This window comes from Arvicanthis niloticus, chromosome 8 (assembly GCF_011762505.2).
Source record: "Arvicanthis niloticus isolate mArvNil1 chromosome 8, mArvNil1.pat.X, whole genome shotgun sequence".
Classification (NCBI taxonomy): Eukaryota; Metazoa; Chordata; class Mammalia; order Rodentia; family Muridae; genus Arvicanthis; species Arvicanthis niloticus.
Window position 1 is genome coordinate 16,871,823 of NC_047665.1, and position 12,605 is coordinate 16,884,427.

The following is a 12,605-nucleotide window of genomic DNA, read 5'->3' on the forward strand; positions in this document are numbered from 1 at the left end:
TAGCCAATTATCTTCAAGGACTTTCTTCTCAGCTTCTTGTGTGCACTTTGCTCCCAACAAGGCTAGGGTGCAGGCATGAGCTGCCATGTCTAGCTTTTTAAGTGGTTTCTGGGGATCCAAACCCAGGTCCTGATGCTTGCAGGGCAGGCACTTTACTACTGAACCATCTCCTTCGCCTTAGACCATTTTTTTCTTTTCTTTTTAAAAATGCAAGATGTTTCAAAGATTCATGTTTTACAAAAATACCAGGTAGTCTTTACCACCTGGGCTGTCTCCAAGCCCCATTTTCTGAGAGCATTGCTCTGGATTTGAGCTGAGCTGGGTGATTTTTTTCCTTGAAGGAAACTCGCTTATTCTGGTTTGAAGAGTGACTTACTTCATCGTTGGGGTTTAACAGCTTAACTGTTTGCATTTTGAATTTCTTATATTACATTTCTCAGGATAGATTTGCTCCTTTTTCTTTTCTAGAAGGTTCCTTACAGTATACAGCAAGTCTTCTCTTCCATGGGTGAGCCTCTGTATCCAGGGACTCTGACAATAGTCCTCAGGGATTATACTTCAGTGTCTCTATAGCTTCTGGATTCTCTTTGTCTTTTAATTACTGATCTGTGATCTGAGATCACTGGGATTATATAAATAGTTTTGCTTCTATTGACAATAGATACAGTTTCAGCGACTCTCACACGCATACTCTTTCTAGCACAATCCTATCTCCACACTCACAGTCTTTTATTTCTTGATTTCTTTAACTCAGCTCTGCCTTTTCTTTCCTTCTCATGGCTTTGGCACTGAGTTCTTAAAAGTTCTCCAAAATTTATCTGATATCTGTCTCAGTTAAGGCTTTATTGCTGTGAAGAGACACCATGACCAAGGCAACTCTTATAAAGGAAAACATTTAACTGGGGCTGGCTAGGTTCAGTTGATTATCATCATGGCAGGAATCATGGCAACATGCAGGCAGATGTGGGGCTAAAAGAGCTGACAGTTCTGGATCTTGATTTGAAGGCAGCCAGGAGGAGACTGTCTTCTGCAGGCAGCCAGGGGAGGGTCTTGATCACAGTGGCCTGAGTTAAGCATACACAGACATGCACACACACACACACACACACACACACACACACACACACACACACACACAGCACATGCACAGTACACATGCACACACAAATGAGACCTCAAAGCCCTCCTCCACCATGTCACTCTTCCTCTAACAAAGCTACCCTTCCTCTAGCACAGCCATAACTCCTAATAGTTCCACTTCCCATGGGCCAAGCATATTTGCACCACCACAATATCCCTGTTAATGTTTCAGTGTATGTTATCTTTGATCAAGACACCATGAGACATTTATGTCTGTGCCCTAAATTTATTTTCTTCAAGTTTGGATCTCGATGTGGGCTGCCTCCCCTCTGCCCATGTGGAAAGGACTGGTTTCCTAGCTTGAGGGGATATTGCATAAGAAGTGGGACTTGATTGGAGGCTTTTAGGTTACTGGTGTCCTTGAAGAGGATTCTGGTACCTCAATCTCTTACAGCTCTGATTCTATCAGACACTCCTGCCCTTCAACTATCTTGTCTTGGGACCAACAGCAATGAAGTCAACTGATTGAGGCCTGATCAAACCTTTCTCCTGTTTAATTTTATGTGTTTACTGCAATCGACATTAACACAAAGCATTAGCCTGCACCCCCTACTTTGCACACTGTGTTTTGTTCTGACACCGTCTGCAGCCACCATGCTGAGTCTTTTGATCTTGCTCATTTCTTTTTGGTGTACACTGATACTTAATTTTTTCCCATAAAACATGAATGTCTGACTCCAATAGTCTCTTGCAGCCACACTGGAGATCAGTGTTTCCCTTTCTGAGCCACAGTTTGAAAGCAGAATGCTTTAATCGCTACCTCTTCTTGTAGGGCCTGGTGTGTTATGGTTTAGAACACATGATTCCCAGATGTTGGTGCTGTTTTGTGAGGTGGAGACTTGCCAGAAGAAGTGGTTCTTTGTAGGGTGGGCTCTGAGGCTATAGTCGGCTGAAGCTTGGCTTCCTAATCTGCAGAGATGTGAGCAAGCAGCCTCCTATTCCTCCTGTTCCTGCTGCTACATCCTCAAACTGCTGGCCAAAAGAAGTCCTGCTTCCTTAAGTTGCTTCTTCATCAGATTTTTGGTCACAGCTGTGAGAATAATAATGCACGAGTAATGGCTAGGGGCCGTGGGAAGGAGATGCGCAATGGAGCTAGTTATAGTTGTTAGAAGTTTGGGGCACTGCTTGTCCTGGGAATTTGGTCCATAATCTAGATCGAGATGCAGTCCATCTACTTGGAACATATACCATACATATGGAGCTGTCCCCTTAGGTTTTAGAGCCTGAATTTCTTCAGAGCAGACATGAGTAAGATACGGAGCTTTTAAAGCCACAGAGTGAAGCAGCCTATGACTTTCTTTCATTTCATATTATCCTTCCCTGATTTTATTTACTCTTAGACAAGTCTTTAAGGAATGAAAAAAAGGGCTCAAACTGTTTACTTGTTAGTTACTGACATTGTTTTAGATTGTGGACTTTTTGATTTGGTTATTATAGAGGGATGATTTTATTAACAGGGTCTCATACTGCAACAGCATGGTTTGGAACTCCCTATAGCCCAGGATAGCCTTAAACTTGCAGCAGCCCTCTCTTCCTAAAGGTTGGGATGATGGGTGAGTATTGCCATGCCTGGCCTTGGATTTTATGTTTTTGAGTAACTTTAAATTCAGAATGAAATTAAATAGCGAGTAGAATTCCTATCCACTCACCACTCTATTCCCTACATATGTTTAGTGTCTCCCACTTGAGAGTGCCCTTCCATTTGCAAGGTTTTTATGTCTCCCTCATTCCTTCTGGCCTTTTGCCCATTTGTGGAACAGAAGAATGCTTTGCCTGAAGGAAACTTCCCTGAAAAGAGCCATTCAGTTTTATGTGGTCTTGAGTCAATACTAATATTAATATTCTTCTTTTTTAAAAATTAATTTTGTCTCTAATTTCCTGTTAGCTTCCTGTCTGTTTAGGGCAGTTTCTATCTCTGCTGAACTGGATTTGACTTTTTGATATATAAGGAGGGGATGGATTTCAAACATTTTGAAAAACATATTGCTAGACTAGAAATAGGAAGACTAGGTTAATTTCACTCCAGTGTAATACTTGGTTCTTTTAAGCTAGAAAGGTAAGTATGTTAACCCAAACTGGTGAGTCTCTGTTACTCTAGCCATTATTTTGACCTCTGATAATTTTTACAAACACCTTCAGTTTTTTTTTCTTTCACAACTACTCTCATCTAAGGATTTTCTTACACTAAGAAAATGTTTGAATTAAAATTAATATTCATAGGCCACTCCAAAAATCACAAGTCCGACCCATTGTTAACACAACAGACCACGTTTTGTGAATGTTCAATGAAACCGTATTTTCTTAAAGCTATTTTGAAGTTCACCAAATGTTCCTTCTCTTTGTCCTGGTCCAGCTCATTGCTGAGACTAAGTGATTAAAAAAAACCCTCTGTCAGATCTCTCTCACCAAAGAGTAGAGTATTAAAATTTCACCAGCCTTGAAGCCATTATGACTCACGAATCCGAAGCTTTGAATTGAGATGCTTTTCAAAACATATTCCAAGTGCTTCAGAAGGACCTCTGTTGTCTAACGACCACATTTCCCAAAAGGATTACCAAATGCAACCTTCCTCGGTTTGGAGAGAAATAAAATACTTGCACTTGTCTCAGCAAGGCTAACACAGAGGTACCATTCCCATCTATGATGAACAGTATACTGACTTCCAGTTGCCATGGGAACAGTGATTCAGGAAGGCCTGACTTCAGACAGTTGATATGGCAGCTCAGAGGTGGCATTAACGATACTTTCTGTAGTCATCCCACAATGAACACTGCCATTAGCCTTGTCCCTAGTAACGAGGATGACTAGCCTGCTACTAATGAAGCACTTTACTGGCAGGTCTTACTAGGGAAGATGGGTAATTTCATTAATTACTCCCTTCCTGCAAAGGGCCTTTTACTCCACAATAAGGGCTGAGGTTGGGGTGAGTTTCTGTTTCAGATACTTCCTTTGACTTACATGGAAAATGCCTTCCTGGGGATCTGAGGTCCTTCTCTCAGCTCCCTGGAACTCTGGGCATGGTTAGCAAACTCAAATGCAGATTCATCAAATGAAACTCCATCAGTCTACACATATTGACAAATTTGAGATGTTCTGACCCATTTGATTCTTCCTTCTAGAAAGTTCTATGAGTTCCCTCCACCATACAGCAATTTTTCTGAACCTGCTGAGTCTGGAAAGGGGAGCATTTGGCTTACTCAGGCTGTTGAACACATTTTGAAAGAAAAAAGCCAACTATAGGGAGTTTGGAGGAATGACAAACCAGCATCAGTTTAAAGGTTTTTGCTGACTTTGCCTGTTATATTTGTGAGGGGCACTGGGAGCCCTTGAGGGCCCTTTAAAGGAGACAGGCTCTGTGATATTTGAGCAGGGGGAACATGTATATCTGTCTGTCTGTGAGTATGCATGTGCAGAGAGGGTACGGGCCATTCTGCTAAGACCAAGGCTGGAAATCTTATTTGAACTCTATACTCATGCACACTTTGGCAGCTGGAGCTCTCAAGACAGGCTAGTGGGACCTTGTTCTGTGGTGGCACGGAGAAGTACAGGAAAATGAATTCCTGTGATCAGTTGAAAGCAAGCCTTGGGGACCGGCAAGCAGACACCAGCTAAACATGACTTATTTTCATCTAATCCTCTTGGGAGAGAGCTGGCGCCCTGGGGAAGCCCAGCTGATCTCGAGTACTCATCGGAGCTTTGTAGAATTTCTCTGGAAAAGCCCCGGGCTGGAGAGTCCCATGAACATAGCCAAAAAACCTAGGCACAGCTCAGGGAAAGGGAGGGGCAAGACTTGGAAGATGGAAAAGTATTTAGTAGGATACTGTGCTGAAGGCATTTCTAGATCCTTCTTTGCCAGGACCAGAAAGTAAAGAGAAAGGACTTTCTGGCCTCTTTGATCCAGGATAAGTTTCCAGGGTTGTGATAAGATTGTGGGCAGGTCACTCTCATCCCACTGGCCCCCCTAATGTATCCACCAACTTTTGGAATAAATAATTACAAATATTGACTCTCAGGGCTACCTATTCTTCAGCCTCTTCTACCCTACCCTGAAGATGTCCCTTGCGTTTTAGCCACTGAGGAGGTAAGAGGGATCTGACAGATGGATGACAAATAAGTAAAATCTTGGGTAGGAGGCAAAGACAAATTCCACCTGTTTCATGATTTTGTTGAAAGCAAGCCTTGCAGTCATGAACGTGAACTCCAGCCTACAAAGCCTCATGATGGAAGACACCAGGGAGGGCGTGTTCCCAGCCTTGGGAAAGGCTTAAATCAGTGCTTCTTTGTCTCCAGAGACCACCATAAGAGTCAGTCAGTAAGTCTCCTCTTAGTGCTCAGACTTGCTCACCGAGTTCCTGAAACAAATCTGCAGGCTGTCCCCAGGAGCCATTCTCTTCAGGATACCACACTGGAAAACCTCAGGCTTTAATGGTACCTGAAGTATTCTTTCCTGCACATCTATTTTATTTTCATCAGTAGCTGGGCTGGCAAAATAACTCAGAGGGCATCCACACTGGAACTATATGTACTTAGCCCACGCAAGGGGTTCATGTCACTCAGCTCCCGAGGAGGGATGAAGGTGTTCCCAGAGTCAGTAGACAATAGGCAACAAAGATGAGACAAGAATCCCTTCCTCCAACCCTTCCCCCCCCCTTTTTTAAAATAAATACCTTTAAAAAAAGATTTACTTATTTACATGAGTACACTGTTGCTGTCTTTAGACACACCAGAAGAGGGCATTGGATCCCATTACAGATGGTTGTGAGCCATGGTTGCTGGGAATTGAAGTCAGGACCTCTGGAAGAGCAGTCAGTGCTCGTAACCACTGAGCCAACTCTCCAGCCCTCCTTCCTTCTTTTTCTTAAGACAGGGTCTCACTGTGTTGCCCCGGATGTCCTGGAACTCACTATGTAGACCAGGCTATCCTCAAGCTCACAGAGATCCGCCTGCCTCTGTCTACTGAGTGTTAGGATTAAACCACACTCGGCTAAGAGTGTCTTTCTTTTTTCAATGTTTTTATTTGTGTGTTTGTATGTGAGTTGGGGTGTGTGTGTGTGTGTGTGTGTGTGTGTGTGTGTGGTGCTTGGGAGCCTAAGTCAAGGGCAAAGGAGGGACCACTTCATCCTTTCTCCATGCTCACCTCATGCACAGAACATCCCTACACTGAGTCTCTCATAGCCACACCAAAGGTCCTTGTCTCTTATAAAGAGTTTGGGTAGAACCCAGAATGTTTCCTGTCTCCAACACCTTGCATAGACACACCTGCATTGATACTAGGGCCATAACTCCTTGTCAAATGCTCTCTGTCCCAGCCCAAGAATCGTTTAAAAAACGAACATATAAGAAATATGTTCATATACTCTAAGCCTGCCTTTCACAACATTTCCATCTCCTAGAGAGGGGAAGGGGGAGGGGTAAGAAAGAGGGAGGGAGGGAGAGATGGAGACACACACACACACACACACACAAACACACACAAGCACACACACACACACACACACACACACACACACACACACAGATCCAGGGAGGGTAGTGAAGCTCTTAACATTGTTATCAAATGTCAGATCTGAGTCAAGTCTCTGGACAGTGCTACTGTCCTCTCCTTAGCCTGGTACTAGTTTTTCTTGTAACTGTGTGGACATGTCTTCCCTGCTTTATCAATGACAGACGTCCCCAAGGTGTCAAGAATTTATTTATTTATTTATTTATTTATTTATTTATTTATTTCCCTGCCTACTTCAGTGAGCCACAAGTACTTGGATGTAACAGATGACTTGTGGCTACTTCCTGCTTGTCACAAACTCCACTTACTGTGGTTTAGACTAGTTCATAGAAAAACAAATCTGGAAGCCAGCTTAATGGTGAAGAGCAATGGGTGGGGTTATGTCCATCCTCAAAACCAGGGCAGAAATGGACTCTGTCATTGTCTTTGGGACCTGATATATCAATATCAGTAAGCTAAGAAGCACGTCCTGTCTGACCTGTGAGTAGAGACAGTCTTCAAGATGCCCAGAGTGCTTCACACCCTGCATGGTGCTGTCTTGGCTGCTTCTCTCAGCCTCCCAAGTGTCCACTCCAGGAGTCCCACTACCCTTTTTAAATCTCCAGCCCAATCCTACTGACCATCAGACACATGACGGTTACTGAGGAACTGACGGGTGAGCAGATGCACGCAGGAATGGACTGGCATAGGCAGGGTGTGAACTGAATAAATTATTAAGTGCTACAGCCAGTGGTGCTGATTTCTAAAACGTTGGTGGAGATCCCAACAGGTCTCTCTTGTCCTTCCAGCTACCATGACTGACGTTAATCTGTCTGCCTCCTCCTCTTTTAGTTAGAGCTGGGAGCAGGGTCTCGTGTAGCCCAGAGTGACCTCAAACTCATCACCGGGAGATGATCTGGTCATCAAAACATCTGGTCCTCCTCCTTGTCCCACCTCCTAACTGGTAGGATTACAGACATGCTGAGAAATCTACCAACTTGAGCCATATCTCCCTCTGCTTTTTAGAAACTGGACAAAGCGTACTGGATTTTGTTTTCCGTAGACACTATGGGATGACATCCATCCTGATTTCATCTTCTTGGCAACGGAACATCTCTTCGTGATAGGTGGAAGGGAGGGGGACAGGAGACTATGAGCGAGACGCGCTGTGTGGTGAACTTGGCATGGAAGTTATCTGGCAGAAAGAGGGTGTGTCTGTGATGCTGGAGGTTCATCTTGTGAGGTTTTCACTTGGATTGCTAAAAATAGCCAGGTTCTTCACTACCTAAGGTTTGGATTCTCTTTGCTTATTGTCATCTGTATCTGGGGGTGGTCGGAGGTGCTTACAGGGAATGGGCGGAGGCTAGGGCAATGCCTAAATGACCCCTCTACAACATTGTAGCAAAAAATAAACTTAGAAGTACAGAACGTTTCTTCCTATGACTTCTGGTTCTCATGGACTTTTGCCTACTTCGCACGATAAGCCATCTCTCTTGTCCCACTGCCAGTAGGAAAAGGCACAAAGGAGCCAGAATTACCATCCACAAAGGAAAATACACGTCTGTCTGTTGGTGCTGGACGTCGCTTACGGCAAAGTCAAAAGCTAAGACTTAAGACACCAGATTGGTTTCTGATGGCTGAACCTGACATAGTGAAAGAGTGTGCCTGGTGTGATCACTTCCACTTCGACGTCTTCACACCTAACCCGATGCCTGGGTCCTTCAGTGCTTGGTGTGTGTCAATTGTTCTTACACAATCAGCAATCACAAAAGTGTGGTTCTATCTTTTAAATGATTTATTGTGTTTTGAATTATGTGTCTATACATGTGTCTGTGTGAGTGAGTGCAGGTCCCTGGGGAGGGCAGAAGGCCGCATGGGCTCTCTTGCAGTTTTCCTTACAAGCATTGTGAGCATCCTTACATGGGATGCAGATCCTTCCAAGAGTCATATTGGCTCTTACCTGCTTGATCTATGTCCCTCTAACCTGTGTGATTCTGTCAGGAGAAAACAGGATTACCCAAGGAGTGTTTTGTTTGTTTGGTTTTGAGTAAGGGCTCACAACAAAATTCTGGCTGGCCTAGCACTCACTGTGTAGACCAGGCTGGCCTCAAATCCATAGAGATGTACCCGCCTGACCCTCAAATGTTGGGATTAAAGGCATGCACCACCATGCCCAGAATAATGAATGGTTTCTAAGATTTTGAAAAACACCCTTATGAAACCAATAACCTCTGACACTCATGCAAGCTATCTTCAGGTGCTAGGATTGCAAGTGGCATCTTTTTGTTGTTTTTTTTTTTTTTTTTTTTTTTTTTTTTTTTTTTTTTTTTTTTTTTGACAGGGTTTCTCTGTGTAGCCCTGGCTGTCCTGGAACTCACTCTGTAGACCAGGCTGGCCTCAAAAATCTGCCTCAGAAATCTGCCTGCCTCTGCCTTTCAAGTGCTGGGATTTAAGGTGTGCGCCACCAGTGAGTGCCCAGCTGCAAGTGGCTTCTTTTCTTCCTGTATCCATTGTCATGTTTTCCCAAATTGCACTGTTGAAAAAGTTATTAGGAAAAGATATAACTGAATAAAATAGAGACCTTCTAACTTCCCAATCAAAAATGTTCTTTGTGGCTAAGTACTGTGACATACGCCTTTAATCCCAGCACTCAGTATCAGGAAGCACTGTGTGTTACTCAGCCCCGGCTGTCCGGGAGCTCACTCGGTAGACCAGGCTGGCCTTGAACTCACAGGGATCTGTCTGCCTCTGCCTCCTGAGTGCCGGGATTAAGGGAGTGTGCCACCACCACCTGGCTCTAACTCTTTAGAACAATAGAGGTTCCAAAAGACCTATATCTCAGCCACAGCTGCCTTTCTGAAATATCCTGTATGTGCTTGATACGATGCAGCTGACATTTATAGGCTGGGGAGTCGAGGCGTTAGTGTCACACTTTCCACTTACTTAAAAAATATTTGGCTATGAGCCATTAAATCATAAAGATGAGTTAATTTAAAGACCCAGCCTGCTCAAATACAACCGAGTCACAGTCATTTGCAGGCTCTGCCTCTGTCAAACTATACATAAGGAAGGCAATTACTTCCTATTAGGTGATTGCTATAAATTAATATTCTACTGCCTTTACAGTTTGCTGAGTTCCTTCCCTCCAGTTCTGCTCCCAGTGGCAGAGAAAGGAGGCACACTCACTGAGCTGGAGTAAATAGTTTTGCTGTCTAGACAGGAAAGCCGAGTAGATAGAGCAAAAGTGTCACTGTTAGACTACTGGGGACATTTTATTGAGGACAAAAAAATATCATTCAGGCACTGATAATACATGTGGGTTATTCTTCATTAATGGGACTGTTGCCTTGGCAACTTCTAGCTCACTGAAATTGTTCAGATCAACCCGGGGAATGATTCTATATGTCTTTCTCTGTATTCATGCCTAGCATCTTTTCTTACATAGCTCGGCTGCATTTCTGGTCTCAGCCTGGGTGACCTCAATATCCTGCCAGCCTCACCCCAAATATAATCCCATCCAACCCCAAAGGGGCAATTTAAACAGACTTCCTGGTACATGGAATAGATCAAAGGTAGCTCTGATAAACGGCTTTCTTTTGCAGAGGTGTGATTTACATAAGTAGTTTCTCATTTTCCTCACTGTTTAGCGGTGATCCTGCAACATATTTTTAAGCATCCAACACCATGAATATTAATGTGCATTCAAATCATGCATTGTTTCCCTAAACTGTTTATTTTCCTGATGCCTAATTATCACCAAACAGCCCAATGCACTTTGAGTCATGTGACAGCACGGGTCTGTTACAACAATGTGTGGGAGGTGGGGAAAATCTGGCTACCGTGGAAGGGAGCACTTGGCATTGACTTATTATTTCCAGTGACAGGAATGGTCCTTGAGATGACAAGTGTACAACTGTAAAGTCACCTTTGTGAACAGTTACTCACTGCAATTCGGTCAGATGTCACAAAAGCACAGGGCCACAGAGGGGTTGGCAAGGAGCTAAGGGTGTGTAATTTAAGAGGGTCCCTGTCCCTTACGTCATATCTTAGGCCTGGTTCACATGTCTCAACCTCGTTAGGGCACTGGGTTCTTACTCACACATTGATGTGCCTATACATGACTGTGACTCTTCAAATCACTGGCGGCAAAACCATGCAACAAAATATTATAATGTTATACATAGCAAATGATAGTATAGATATGTAGTGACATGTGTATATGACACCTCTCCATGTTCTGACATGAAAAGAGGTTTGGAACATATGGCCTATGTTGAATAAGCAGGTTATGAGAATGTCAGATACAGAAAAGTCTGAAAGGGCAACAGAAACAAAACCAGCAAAGAGTTAAAATCAGTGAGTGTTCCTTGGGGCCTGGGAACAGCAAAAGAAAGAAAACACCATTGTGTTTCAAACCATTTGCTTTTCTGACAGGCAGGAATATTGTTACCAGTTTGTGTTCCAAACAGAACCACACTCCAAAATTGACATCATTTTCAAACTCAATTGTTGTGTAGTTTGGCCCCTCTTCAAATTCTCTCCCTTGTTTTCCTAACACTTAAGGAATCAAGATACTTTATCAACATCTTTAAACCAATTCTTTTGACATAGGAAGTTACCAACGGTTTCATGGCTGAAGGCTCTTGGATCCATACAAGTAAGAGATGCTAGGTTACTTTAAGACCACAAAGGAAAGTCAGGGCTAATAAAACACTCAGTCTCAAAAGCCCTATAGCTCTAAACATTATCCTTTCACTTTGTGTTGTTTAAACCATATTGTCTGTCTGTCTGTCCATCTGTCCGTCTGTCTGTCTGTGTCTGTCTGTCTCTTTTTCTCTCTGTGTGTGCATACCTGAATGTTTATGCAGGTGCACATGCCATATGTGTGTACATGTAGAAACCAAAGGTCATCTTCAGGTGTCATTTCTCAGGCTCTGTCCAATTTGTATTTTGAGACAAGGGCTCTCACTATGACCCAGGACTCTGATTAGGCCTGGCTGGCTGGCCAGCAAGCCTCAGGGACCTGCCTGTCTCTACTTCCCCAGCTCTAGGATTACAAGTGCCTGTCCCTATACTTGGCTTTTTATATGTGTGTGTGTGGGGGGGGAGGTGGGGGATCAAACTCATGCCTGCAAGATGAGCCTTCGACCAAAGGAGCCACTTGCCTAGCCCTCCTTAAGTTATATTCTTCTCTGCCATTTTGTGGATGTGCCTAAATAGCAAATAGGTTATGAAGGATTAAGCCTGTGGTTGCTTACAGGGAAGGGAGAGGGCCTTTATTATGACAGAATAGCTTAGCAGAAAAAAAAATGTGGATAGAAAACCATGAATCAGAATCACACAGGCCTGAGATGCATGGCCTCAGCAGGTTACCCACCCTCCTGAGAGTCCTTGCTTTATCTCAAAAGCCACCATCCTTAGGGGGGTCCTTCCTCCCAAGGATCATATTAAATAATGTTTGTTAATAGAAATGCACAGTGTCCAGACACACGTCAGGCCTCAACAAAAGCTAGATCCCTCTACAATCACCTGTCTTACTAACACAGAAAAGCAAATGCAAGACACGGAGATAAAGGTGATCTCCAGTGGCTAGAACATGTAGGTAGGCACCTGATACTATTCACTCACCAACCAGGTCCACCAGCATCAAACTTCAGATCTCACCATATCTACTTGACTGTGAAAAGCCCCTTGTGGGGCTGGAGAGATGGCTCAGAGGCTAAGAGCACTGGCTGTTCTTTCAGAGGAGGGGCTTCGATTCCCACCAACCACATGGCAGCTCACAGCTGTCCATTCCTAGTACCTACCTGGCAGACTACAGCTGTTTGTAACTCCAGTTCTCGGGAATCCTATACCATCTTACAGATAAACAACATGCAGGCAAAAACACCAATGCACGTGAAATAGAAATAAATAAAAAATTTTAAAGTTGAATAAGAGAAAAAAATAAACTGATATTGGAGGAAAAGAGAAAGAAAGGAAA

The 12,605-nt window shown here is 43.6% G+C and overlaps 1 protein-coding gene across 3 annotated transcripts in view; it reads right to left on the reverse strand.

Annotated features, from left to right (window-relative positions):
- The window catches only part of Cap2 (cyclase associated actin cytoskeleton regulatory protein 2), a 142,150-nt gene that overhangs the window by 87,240 nt on the left and 42,305 nt on the right, over nt 1–12,605 (reverse strand). Inside the window, exon 1 of one of the 3 annotated variants that reach the window (XM_076939092.1) lies at nt 3,219–3,222. The exons of the other annotated variants lie outside the window; for them this stretch is intronic. The gene's annotated coding sequence lies outside the window, so the exon portion shown is untranslated. Of the gene's footprint in view, nt 1–3,218; nt 3,223–12,605 lie in introns of those variants that run through there. 3 annotated transcript variants of the gene reach the window in all.